Here is a 14,782-nt window from a genome sequence, read left to right on the forward strand (position 1 = left end):
AGATGGTTATACGAGTAAGTTTTTCAAAAAAATTTGAGAAACAACTCATCCTCAATTGGTTGCCATGGTTCGAAAGTTTTTTCAATGATCTTAATATACATCCATTCATGAACCACACAAACCTAACACTAATACCTAAAGTGGACCACCCATCAAAGCCTTCTCAATTCAGACCCATAGGTCTGTAACGTCACTTATAAAATCATTGCAAAAATCCTAGTTAATCGAATTAGACCATTACTCCCTTTTCTGATAAGCCCTTTTCAAAGTGCCTTTGTATCATAAAGATCAGTTCATGATAACATATCAATTGCTAGAGAGCTATTTCACCATATAAAAAATTCAAGCCTCACCAAAGACCCGAAAATAGCTCTAAAGCTGGATATCCAGAAAGCCTACGACAGCTTAGATTGGTGATTCATCAAAGCTTCCTTCACCAAACTTGGATTTTCAACAATCTTTGTAGATTACATTATGTTACGCGTCATAACTATTACATACTCGATCAACATAAATGGCACACCTCATGGATATATCAGCCCAACTAGAGGTATTAGACAAGGAGATCCAATCAAAAGTTGGTTCGCCGACTTAACATTTCAAGAAAAGCGCCACCAATTATTCCTTTAATGTATGTTGATCATCTTCTAATCACATATAAATCTTCCGCTGAGAGTAATCTCCAACTCAAGAACCTACTTCACTCTTACGGCACTTCGGCAGGCCAGGTAATTAATACTTGCAAATCAGTAATTATTCATCGCCCGAGATTGGATCCCATTGAAATAAGTACTCTGCAGCAATTTTTCGAAATGTCGTCCACATCAAAAACCTCGATTTATCTTGGAGTCCAATTCAAACAAGGAAGAACATCTAATCACACCTTTGCACCGCTTCTTCAAAGATTAACTCGAAAAACTAAAGGGTGGATGACAAAATGTCTGACTCCAGATGGAAGAATTGTCCTCATTAAAACCTCCCTAACTCCCATCTCAAACCACCTCATACAAACACAAAATCTACCCATCAATGTTCACAAACAAATAGATCGTATAACGAGGATTTTTTTCTGGAGACATGATTCATCAGTTAAAAAGATTCATCTTATTGGTTGGGATAAAGTAAGAAAACCTGTTAGAGCATTGCTCGGTCGAACTCGCATGTGTTGCTATATCAAGCATGTTTGTCAATGTTACTGATCAAAACTATAAGTCTTGATTTCTAGCCTATATAGCTAAAGGTCTCGGACTAGGATAGAAAGTGTAGTTGACCTCAAGACTCCATGGAAATCATCATACAAGACGAAGGACTACTCAAGGAACTGGTGGATCTTCATCGACTAAAAGGTATGTGGAGACTTGAACTTATCTGTCACTCAAAAGTCTATCTACTCTATCTCCTATTCTTGAGACAAAAGTCGTGTTGACATATAGACTTTCATTATACACATTTTCTATTTGGAGCCGAGTTTATCTCTCCTATCTATTTCTCGAAATATGTGTTGGTAAGCTTTCGCTTTAGACAAATTCATCTTTACCTAGTGACGAAAGTCATGTTATGTTTCAATCACTTAGGAAATTGCTTTGACGAAAAATGGTCTGTGAATAACGACTGTATAACGTCCTCAGAGAATGTTTCAATAATTGAAATGAGAGTTTAGATTACATAACCATTGGTAGGGTATAAGCGTTTTTGTGGACACATATATGTATAAGTCCTTATTCCTTGAACCAAAGTTTGCGAACTTTGTTGATCAAGAGAAACGGAATGTGGCGTGAGCCAAGTCCGCGAACCGGCGGTAATTTGTGAACTCCTTCCGTGAGCTTAAGTCCGCGAACTTGAGTAGGTTATATCTAAAATCGGTTGTTCTTGAACTCATGTTTATATAAACTAAGAAATGCTTTTGGAAACCGTGACTATAAAGTTCATGAACCGATTCGAGTGAATCAAACCGTTTTTGGTTCGATTGTGTCTGGCGTAGTTACATAAGATCTAAGCAATTGAACAACTCTCTAACTAGTTCATTTGAGTAATTTGGACTAGTTATGGTGAAGAAGAATATGGTGGATATGAAAGTGATCATATGGCTAACCATTTTGTTAATTATTGTTGAACCAACAAATGTTAATGTTTGGGAACGGTTACATAAACCCAAAATTGAACATTTCATTTGTGTGTAACAAGCTAAGCTTTCGATCCAACGGTTGAGAAATATTAGCTTGAATCTAATCAGGTTTTCATCTAACGGTGACTATTGAATGCTTTGTTACCAAGCTAACATTGAATGCAAACCCTGATTTGAAACACTATATAAGGGAGAACTCTAGCAACTGGGAAACCTAATCCCCACACCTTGTGTGATACTAGTTGTGCTAAGCTAGAGTCGATTCTCATTTAACCTTTGGTTTCTTCTTCTAAACCAGGTTAACGACTTAAAGACTTCATTGGGATTGTGAAGCCAGACCGATACTACTTTTCTTGTAGTTGTGTGATCTGATCTTTCTATTTCTATTGTTAATAATTGACTTGAGATTTTATATCTCCGATAGGAAAGATAGAAAAGTAATCACAAACACTTCGTCTCATCGTTTATGATTCCGCAATATCTTTTTTCGTTGCGTCGATTAAGATTATTGTGAGGTGATTGATAATACTAGGTTGTTCTTCGGCAATATAAGTCCGGTTTATCAATTGGTTCCTGTTCACCTTGATATATCAAAAGACGGAATAAAACTCATAGGTATATTCGTGGGAGACGGATTTATATATCATCGTAGACTTTTATGTGTGATACGAATTTGTTTATTAAAGTATTCGACTTTGGGTCGTAGCACCTCTTAGTTGTGGGTGAGATCAGCTAAGGGAATCAAGTACGTAGCATCCTGCTGGGATCAGAGGCGTAGGAGCATAACTGTACCTTGGATCAGTGTGAGATTGAGTGGGGTTCAACTACAGTCCAGACCGAAGTTAGTTTGGAGTAGGCTAGTGTCTGTAGCGGCTTAATATAGTGTGTGTTCAATCTGGACTTAGTACCGGGGTTTTTCTGCATTTATGGTTTCCTCGTTAACAAAATTTTGGTGTCTGTGTTATTTCTTTTACGCATTATATTTTGTTATATAATTGAAATATCACAGGTCGTGCGTTGTTCAATCAATTAGAATATCCGACCTTTTGGTTGTTGATTTAAATTGATTGACACTTGGATATTGTTCTTTGGTACCATCCAAGTTATCTCTCTAGTATTTGATAAATTGATTGACACTTGGATTGACACTCGCAGATTTCTATTTGCTTGAGTATATATCAAATCGAGAGCTTGAGATATAAACTCCTTGATATAATTTTTATCTAGATTGAGTCTGACTGTCTAGTTGATTCTCTATAAAGTATATTGGATTTTGTCCATACAGATTGCTAAGCGAAATATTGGGTGTGGTTGTTGTAACCCCGCTTTTTCAAAACCAATATCTGAAGGAGGGCTAGGCATAAGGAAAAGCAATAATCATAACAAGGAAATTCTCATGAAAATAATATGGAATTTACATGAACAACCTAACTTCATTTGTGGAAGTCTATGCAGTGAAAAATATCTCAACCGGCAACCAATTCTACAGGGCATTGATACTATACTATCTTCCTCCAACGCTCAATCGAGACAATTAGCATCACTCGTCCCTACCATGAAACAATTGATTTTTCATTTTATTAGAAATAAGTTATCAACACCAACAGAAGACGACTGGATTCCACACTCCCCAAACCTAGACCCAGCTGAATGTTACCCTATCCGGAAAGTGGCTGATATCATTGATCCGATCTCTCATAACTGGAACCAGGAAAAATTAAACACCCTACCCAATCATACATCTCAGAAAATAATAAACGTCCACCTATCCAAAGATACCCCCAGGACAAAATAATCTGGCCCCATTCAAAATCTGGAAAATACACTACTTCATCGGGATACAAATGTCTAACCCAAGGTCAACCTACTCAAAAACCCCTCCCACCTACAAAATTCTTGTGGACTTTGTCGTTTCCACCAGAAATTCAGCTTTTTTTGTGGAAAGCAATCAATGAGGGTCTACCAACCTTTTCTCTCCTACATCACATCCATCTGACCAATTCCGACATTTGCCCCAGATGCAACGCTAATCAGGAATCAACGACTCACCTGCTAATTCACTGCCCAATGGCGACTTCAGCTTGGAACACCTTATTCACTCAGCTATCAACCTTACCAAATCCAACTATAACCCATATGTCCTTTAATGCCGCAAACGACCATTTCCCAAATTCTGCAACAATCAGCACCAGTATCTGTCATCTCTTCTGTTTGCTTTCTATTCTGGACTTTATGGCTGGCCAGAAATGAGCTAATTTACCGCCAAAAGCAAATAACATCAGAAAAAATACTGGCTTGGGAGAAAAAACAACATCAAGAATATTTCGTAGCAATAGAATCCTTACCTCCAATGTTACCAGGAGATTCACCGGTTCTTAACCACTCAAGAAATGCCAAAAGGATTTCGACAATTTCGGTAGGTTGGTCCACATCAAACTTGAATTAGATTAAGATTAATGCAGATGGTGCAGCCGTGGGGCATCCATGTTTCGCAGGTGCCGGTTTCATTTGTAGAGACTCTGCATGTACTGAACGTGGAAGAGTGTTTATATTATGGTTGATGGGTTAGACGTTCTTTCCAAACTAAACTACTGTTTCTCATATGGGTTGGCTTGGAGCGTTAAGATATCTTAGAAAAACACCAAATTATGGGGGTCTGCAATTTTAGGAGAAATATATTGTGGATGGATCAAGCGTCCATAGGTATATACCTAACTTCATTGGTTTCTGTGGCATCATAGAGGTAAATATCAAAATTATTTTTTAAGAAACTTTAAGAATTTTTATGAAAAAATAAAAATACAAACATGGTCAAAAATACTAAATTATCGATTAATTTGTAGTATTGGTGGTATACCTACTCCCGTGTTGGTAAACCAATTTTTAAACACAATATCCATAGAATTCCAATACTTGACATGGACTACACGACTAACTGGGCGAAGGACACTGGTAGCGACGGCTCATCTTCTAGTTTTGTTTTGAGATATCAACAGATGACTCGGAGCCACAAGAATGTTTATGTCCACCCTTACTTTAATTTTCCTAAGTTGCAAAATGAGGAGGTACGAGCTATTCTCGATTATTCCCTCAAAGAGTTGTTTTTGACGCTCCGAAAAGGGACAGTGGTGTTTGGTACATGGGAGAATGACTATTGTTCTTATTATAGGGGATTTACACAATTGCAATTAACCCGAACACCAGATGAAAACCTCCGCATCAAATTTTGTTTGGGAGAGAATGACGCCGTGGGAGGTGTGATATTATAAACACACACGTGGTATTGAGGAATCACAGTATGTTAACTGGTACCAGTCAATTGCAAAGTCTTTAATTAGTACACACAACATGCATATATATGGGTTTGATTTCCCAGGGTTATCACGCATGGATCTTGATATGAAGATCGTTCCTAGCCAGACGCCTCTAGAAGATACATGCTTTATGAGTTACCCCACCACGTATGGAAGTTCTTCATCTTCCTCATCAAATTTACACGAAATCCGTTGGTAGATGCCAAGTATTACTTCACAAGGTGAGCCAAACACGATATGCATGCTTACTACAATGTGGATTCCAGTAATGATGAGTTGAAGAGACAACTTAACGATATGCATTGGTTGGTTCGGAAAACCAGCCAATGCATATCGTTTGGATTCAGAAAACCAGTCAATGTCTATACACGTGAGTATGTCAGAGATGGCAGACAGACACAATGTTTGGATTGAGTCCAACTATAAATGCTGATGGGTGTTCACAGTCTTTCGATTATACCAGTAGTAACAAATCATGGCACAACAATGATATAGTGGTGGGAGATACACAAGCACCCAATACTTCACCATAAATTGTTCATGTTTCTCAACCTCCACTGATACAACCTTATCCGAGACGTATTTCATCATCATTCTCGCCATACAACCCAATTTAACCTTATTGCACTGTTACACCACTACAACAAACCGCTTATACATTTGGAGCACCGAGTATTTTCCAAAAATCACCTAGTGGTCTTCAACCATTTCCTCCCACGTTTCAACATTTCCAAAGTTTGTTGGCAAGTGGGGGTATCCTAGATCTTTGAGAATGAACTTCAGGACCAGAAGATAATAATGGACGATGTTAGAGAAATTGTAATTGTAACTTTTAATTCTGCTACCTTCTACTTATAATTTTAATCAATTAAAACTACGACTGTGTCATGCCCCAACCTAATTAACTGCTTGGCTAATATGACTACAACCTAATTGAAGCATCAAATCTAGATTATCTATTTTGGGAATCATAATTATATAAACTAATACCAAGGCAAACACAAACACTCTGATATTATATAAATGAAAATATCTCGAGTGATATGTGAAAAAGCGGGGGTCTAACAACACCTCCCAATATTTTTCTTAGCAATCTGTATGGACTAACTTCGAAATACTTTGCTAGAGAATCAACTAGACAGTCAGACTCAATCTAGATAAAAGTATCTCAAGGAGTTAATATCTCTCTCTTGTTTTTGATATTACTCAAGCTAATAGAAATCAGCGAGTCCTAATCAAACACAAGGAATACTTGGACGGTACCAAAGACCAATGTCCAAGGACCAATAAACATCAATCAAAAACCAAAGGTTGGATTTCCAATTGATGATCACGAACGCACAACCTGTATTATTTAAATTATATAAAATATAATGCGGAAAAGAAATAACACAGACACCAGAAATTTTGTTAACGAGGAAACCGCAAATGCAAAAAAACCCCGGGACCTAGTCCAGATTGAATACACACTGTATTAAGCCGCTACAGACACTAGCCTACTCCAAGCTAACTTCGGACTGGACTATAGATTAACCCCAATCAGTCTCCCACCGATCTAAGGTACAGTTGTACTCCTATGCCTCTGATCCCAGCAGGATACTGCGCATTTGATTCCCTTAGCTGATCTCACCCACAACCAAGAGTTGCTGCAACCCAAAATCGCAGACTTGATAATAAACAAATCTGTCTCATACAGAAAAGTCTATCAAAGAATAAATATGTCTCCCACAGATAAACCCTAGGTTTTTTCCCGTCTTACGATATGAAATCAAGGTGAACAGGAACCAATTGATAATCCGGTCTTATATTCCCAAAAAAAAGCCTAGATTAATTAATCACCTCTCTACAATCCTTCCTGACTACACATGCGGTTTGTTGGGGAATCACAAACAGTGAGACGAAGATGTTTGTGACTTCTTTATCTTGCCTATCGGAGAACTCTCACGATCTCAAGCCAATCAATCGATTGTACTCGTACGATAGAATATGCAAGATCAGATCACACAACTACGATAAAAGTAGTATCGGTCTGGCTTCACAATCCGAATGAAGTCTTTAAGTTGTTAACCAGGTTTTAGAGAAGAAAACCAAAGGTTAAAGGAGAATTGACTCTAACGAGCGCACTAGTATCACACAGACGTGTAGGGATTAGTTTTTCTCAAAGCTAGATGTCTCCTTTATATAGCCTTTAAATCAGGGTTATTCCTTAGTTACAAAGCAATCCATATTCACCGTTAGATGAAAACCTGATTTAGATTCAAGCTAATATTTCTCAACCATTAGATCGAAAACTTAGCTTGTCACACACACTTGGGTATACGTTTACTGGGTTTGCGAAAACCATGCCCAAACGTGTACGTGTATGTTGGTTCAACATAGTAACCCAAAAGGTTAACCATATGAGCATTTCATATTAACCTTGTTCTTCTTCACCATAACTAGTTAAAGTGACTCAAATGAACTAGTTAAATAGTTGTTAAATTGCTATGAGATCTTATGCAACTACACAAGACACAATTAAAACAAAGATGATTCGATTCGATTGAATCGGCTCATGAACTTTATAACCACGGTTTGCATAAAGCATTCCTTAGTAATTTAAGTTTCATGTTTAGAGCACATCTTTAGATCATAACTTCTTAAGTTCACAAACAAGTTCGCGGACTTAAGTAAACCGGTTGAGTTTTCAAAACTCAACAGAAATTCTTGAAAAGAGAACTTCCGCCAGTTCGCGGACTGGGTTCGCGGACTTAGCACACAAACGAGTTTTGGAAAATCCAGCAGAAATTCTCGGTCGAGAACTTCCGACAGTTCGCGGACTTGGCAAGCCAATTCCACAATCCTTCTGATTTCTCTTGATCAACAAAGTTCAAAAACTTCGATTCAAGGAATACATGGTTATGTAATCAAAACTCTCATTTCAATCATTGAGACATTCTCAGAGGATGCTATGTAGCCGTTATTCACTGACCGATTCACGTCAGAGAAATTCTCAAAGTGATTGAAACTTTTCATGACTTTCGTCACTAGATGAAGATAAACTTGATCAAAGCGAAACGCTTTACCAACACACGATTTCGAAAAAAAGATAAGCAATGAATGTTGAGCTCGAAATGTCACATGTGTATGATCTAGTCTATATAACATACGACTTTTTGTCTCATAAGAAGTAGGAGATAGAAGAGATAGACTTTTGAGTGATAGATAAGTTCAAGTCTCCACAAACCTTTTTGTTGATGAATCTTAGTCGTTGTATGATGAATCTCCATGAAGTCCTTGAGCTCAACTACACTTTTCTATCCTAGTCCGAGACTTATCTATGTAGGCTAGAAATCAAGACTCATAGTTTTGATCACTAACATTGACAAACATGCTTGAGATAGCAACGCATGCGAGGTCGACCGAGTTATGCTCTAATAATCTCCCCCTTTTTCAATTTTAGTGACAAAACTATTAATACATATGGAATACAAAAAAGATAAACTTTAGTGGCTCCTATTCCATAGTCTAATCTTCAACGTTCCCTGAAATCTTCATCCTTCCAAGTACTCCAATGATCCCAAAGGTTGTAAGTTTAGCATCACCGTTGTTGAAGATCCGTAGCTATAACAATGAGAGAAATCGGGATTCTCAATCATCATTATACAGTGTCATAGTATTATTATGTAACATCAAAGTCCTTTTGCATCACGACTTTAACAATAATACTACGGTGATATGTATCACTCCCCCTTAGTCAATACTCCCTCTCGATCATGGAAACGACTCCCCTTTACACAATGTTCCGAAAACCATATGTATTTGTAGTGTGAACTACAATATTTCTCCCCCTTTTTGTTAATAAAATTGGCAAAGGTACAAGAACGGGATCATAGTGAAATTTCCACAAGAGACATTTCATAGACTAAAAGAAAAATACATACCAACTTAATTTAGATGCAATTATAAAGTCGAAGTTAAATGCATTCATCAAGGAGTTTTAAGATACAAGATAAACCATATAAAATTCCACATCCGCACACCCCGCAAGATATTACCATTAAGCACAAGTTCAAAAGAACTCTCCCCCATTTGATGTCATTCCCGAAAGAACAAAAAGAGCGACCTTAATTTCGAAAGAAAAGAAGGATTTTTTTAATTTGGACACCAAAAACCATAGAAATTATTTTCTATATCCAAAACTCAACCAAATTAATCACAAGTAAACCCATGATTAGTTCAATTGGAATACGCAACTAAATCAAACCACAAAAGTGATTAATTTAATCGAAAATGCTCAACATAAGTAAACTTACGGAGCTACGACTAAGGTAATCATACGGAGATGACTAACTTAATCGTTCACATAACATAAGGAAAACCTTACGGAATATACGACTACATCAACCAATAGAACATGATTAGTATAGCCGTTCATATACTCAACACAAGAATTTATAGAGTATATGAAAACTCAACTAGACTAATTACAAGAGAACTTATAATTAATCTAATTGGAATACAAACAACCAAACTAATCACAAAAGTAATCAAATTAATTGTCAAAAGGTTTTGCTCGACAAAAGAAGACTTTCGGAGCAAATAACTAAATAACCAACCAAGATGATTAATTTAGTTCATAATGCTCGACATATAGCATCTTATGGAACAACCAACAAGCCAATAAGAATAATAGACTTAGTTGTATCGTGCTCAATCATAAGACACACAATGGAGCCTTCACGATAATACATAACAAAATGGATCAATGAAGATTAATACCGTGGATAACATACAAGGATCTATTCTATTTTCCATCATAACGACATAATAAACTTTATCCTTGTCAAACAAAATATTTTATCCTATAATCCATCAAATAAATGAATGCATAGGAATAAATTTTGTAATTGTCAAAAGTCCATTCGTCCTTTCATCAATACGAATACCAATTCATGAACGACTTTACTTTTGACCGCAATATGGGACCTTCAAGTTCACGGACGCAAACAATACATATCCCATAAACAAATTGCAATATCACAAAATCATAAAGATCAATACTGCAATAACATCATCCTCCAAATATTTTTGAATTTAATAACCAATAAACCTAAAAATAACAAGAAGATGAAAACAAAAATAGCTATGTGTAGTCACAATCATCGCTATTCAAAGCACTAGTTATTTTTCCAACTAATCCAAAAAGAAGATATACTAGGCATATAAGAAGATGTATTACTCATCACCTTTATCATCGGACAATTTCCAAGTAGCTTGAATTGAATCCAACTCTTCCTTGAGCTCAGGACACTTGGTTTTAATTAATGACACTTGATCTTTTAAGCACTTTACTCTTGCATTTACCTTGCATACACCCTTGTAAACCTTTTGAATAAGCCTCAAGGTGGTAGGGTCTTCAACATCAAGAGGAGTACCTCTTTGTCGCTTGCGAACATTTTCCCTTATACGCCGAAAGGTACATGGACGAACAAGTTTGGGAACCCCAAGAGAATTTCCGATAAAATCAAGTCCATGATCACGACAAATTTGGCTAATCAAACAAGGATAGCTTAAAATCTTGATGTGAGAAGTCATCGTCATCATTTGAAAGATGATAAAACCAGAAATATCAAGATTTGTATTGCCGGATGCAAGGAAGAAGACCAATTCCGCAAACACATAACTACACCAAGAATTTTCAATTATGGAGGGACAAAGGTTAGAGATACCAAGTTTTCCAAACGCCATTATAGCAATACTAAGATCATTAGTAGGAAACTTTCATTGACTCCAAACAACCTTCTTTCCACAAAGTCCAATAGAGATATCATCATAAGAAGGACGTTCATCACTTGGTCTAGGTAACCGTACGTTGCCCAACGACATTTCGGTGACCCTTGAAATTAACTCTCTATTAATAAGAAACCTTTCTCTATTTATCATAGATTTGAATTCCATCTTCTTAAAATCAACATCATGAATGTTGGCATAGAAAATCCTTGTTAGAGAATCAAAACCTTCACCAATGCCATTAAAGATATTCCCAAGATTGAATTCTTTAAAGCAAACTAAATCCTCTTCATGTCCACTAAAGGTTTCCAATTTCTTTTCTAGAATAAAACCTTTGGAAGCAATCATATCAAAAGTTCTAGCACAAGAATCATTCACAAACCTAATTTTAAGAGAATTTTGATCACAAGGAGGATTCAAGCTAGAGGATTTTGAGCTTTTAGAACTTCTTTTCATGCTTCTAGAAATCATCATAAAAGGATATACAAGAGGAAATTACTTACTTGAAGAGAACCTCAAACACCTTTCCTTTTGATTTCTTCAAAGAAGCTTTAATGGTGGAGAAGCACAAACCCTAGTTCACGTACACGGACGGAAGATGAGAGAGAAGAAGGTTATCGAACCACCAACATATATATGTATCCCTCATTCATGGGCTTGGGATGTACACGAACCGTGATTCACAAGACTTAAGGAAAAATCTTAGCCCTTTCCACATTAGAGGTAAACAACCAACATAAAAGTGGAAGAAAACAGAAGCAATAGAAGGTTAACCAATCAACAACACAACTGTACACAACCAAATCCATTTCTTTCCCCACTTCAAGATATGTACAAATGGGGAAAAGCAAGTCTTTTTACCAAGAGGCATAATGCGCAGAGGAGTTCTCATGCGACACGTCTGGTTGATAAGTGTGAAAAGTCCCTGTAGTATAATTAAAATAATGATGATAGTCAGGGCAGCTGGAGCTTTCTATCCTTCGTTGGTTCAGGCTAGAAGAAGGATATTTCCGATTTCTGGGTTGTTCAGTATTAACAGTTTTAACACGACCAACACCCTTTCCCGAAAGATTCATAGACTTAACATAATTAAGTTTTTCTAAGAATTTAAAAACCCCTTCGAACGCTTTAAACAGATCTTTATCAATTGATCCATCACGATAGTATTCCTCATAGAGATCAAGATTTAATCTAGTGAGGTTCCATATCCTTGAGCGTATTGAACGTTTTCCCAATTTTTCCTTCTTTTTATTTTTTCTTTCAGATTGCATCTTAACATCTAAATCTCCCCTTTTATGTGAAGTAAGATTATCATGAGAACCCAGAGGTTTCAACCATAACAATCCATGAACAATCTTTAAGAAATTCTGGCGTGCGTTACAGATGTCAGGAGCAAGTTTTCCAAGGAAATTTCCCATAGGGCAATTTATATGGAACGAACAAACACAAACTTATTAGGTTTACCGTGTTTGCCTGCTCTGATACCAATTGAAAAAGCGGGGGTCTAACAACAGCTCCCAATATTTCGCTTAGCAATCTGTAGGACTAACTCCGAAATACTTTGCTAGAGAATCAACTAGACAGTCAGACTCAATCTAGATAAAAGTATCTCAAGGACTTAATATCTCTGTCTTGTTTTTGATATTACTCAAGCTAATAGAAATATGTGAGTCCTAATCAAACACAAAGAATACTTGGACGGTACCAAAGACCAATGTCCAAGGATCAATCAATATCAATCAACAACCAAAGGTTGGATTTCCAATTGATGATCACGAACGCACAACCTGTATTATTTTAATTATATAAAATATAATGCGGAAAAGAAATAACACAGACACCAGAAATTTTGTTAACGAGGAAACCGCAAATGCAGAAAAACCCCGGGACCTAGTCCAGATTGAATACACACTGTATTAAGCCGCTACAGACACTAGCCTACTCCAAGATAACTTCGGACTGGACTATAGTTGAACCCCAATCAGTCTCCCACCGGTCCAAGGTACAGTTGTACTCCTACGCCTCTGATCCCAGCAGGATACCGCGCGCTTGATTCTCTTCGATGATCTCACCCACAACCAAGAGTTGCTGCAACCAAAATTGCAGACTTGATAATAAACAAATTTGTCTCACACAGAAAAGTCTATCAAAGGATAAATCTTTCTCCCACAGATAAACCCTAGGTTTTGTTCCGTCTTAAGATATGAAATCAAGGTGAACATGAACCAATTGATAATCCGGTCTTATATTCCCGAAGAACAGCCTAGATTAATCAATCACCTCTCTACAATCCTTCCTTACTACACAGGAGGTTTGTCGAGGAATCACAAACAGTGAGACGAAGATGTTTGTGACTTTTTTATCTTGCCTATCGGAGAATGACTTTTCTATCTTGTCGAGGAATCACAAACAGCCTAGATTAAACAACATCGTACGCAATTGATAGTTACCGTTTGGATATTTAAGATTCTCAATCGTAAACATGTTTGAGGTTAAGTCGTGTCCCACAAACCGTAAGTAGTTGATTTGTCTTTCCATCTGATAAACCTAGCTGTAAATGTACAAATATTTCTGGAAATCAGCTTGAAATCGGAATCACATGTTAGATATTTTCAAAATTGTTTGCCGCTAAGCAGAGTTTACGGTGATCTACCTGAGAGAAGAAGACCGTTCTCTAAAGAAGACTCATGAATCCAGGATATAAGCGCATGGCCATTAACGCGATAAGATACATAACATATGATTTTTTGAAATCAATATGTGTGGAGATTCCGGTTTTATCACAAGGGGTACTTGGTTCAAGACTAGTTTCACCATAGAACCTCGCTAAGGCTTTGAATTTCTTACACTAAGTGAAGGTTCAAATCCAAAAGATACCTATCATTTATGTGTTGATTTCAACGATGATGCTTAGTCTCAATGTAGCTAGAACTATGTTCGCTTGATCCCACTCGGGTACTTAGGAAGTCACTTGTGTGATGCAGCCACTCTGATTTAAAAGTTTTTACTTTGTTTTTTGTGTTTTTTCAATTATGAAAATAGGGGGAGAATGTTAGATATTTTCAAAATTGTTTGCCGCTACGCAGAGTTTACGGTCATCGGCCTGAGAGAAGAAGACCGTTCTCTAAAGAAGACTCATGAATCCAGGATATAAGTGCATGGCCATTAACGCGCTAAGCTACGAAACATATGATTTTATGAAATCAATATGTGTGGAGATTCCGGTTTTATCACAAGGGGTACTTGGTTCAAGACTAGTTTCACCATAGAACCTCGATAAGGCTTTGAATTTCTTACACTAAGTGAAGGTTCAAATCCAAAAGGTACCTATCATTTATGTGTTGATTTCAACGATGATGCTTAGTCTCAATATAGCTTGAACTACGTTGGCTTGATCCCACTCGGGTACTGATTATTGATTTAATGGGGGTTGTAGTAATGAGGTTCAAACTCTCGGATTTGTGAAGGATAATTTTTTTTAGATTTAATAAAAAATAGATAAATATATACAATAAAATATTAGCAATGGTGAGAGGTACTGGGACTAATGATTCGGCCAATCTTCATAAAA

This window comes from Papaver somniferum, chromosome 1, assembly GCF_003573695.1.
Source record: "Papaver somniferum cultivar HN1 chromosome 1, ASM357369v1, whole genome shotgun sequence".
NCBI lineage: Eukaryota > Viridiplantae > Streptophyta > Magnoliopsida > Ranunculales > Papaveraceae > Papaver > Papaver somniferum.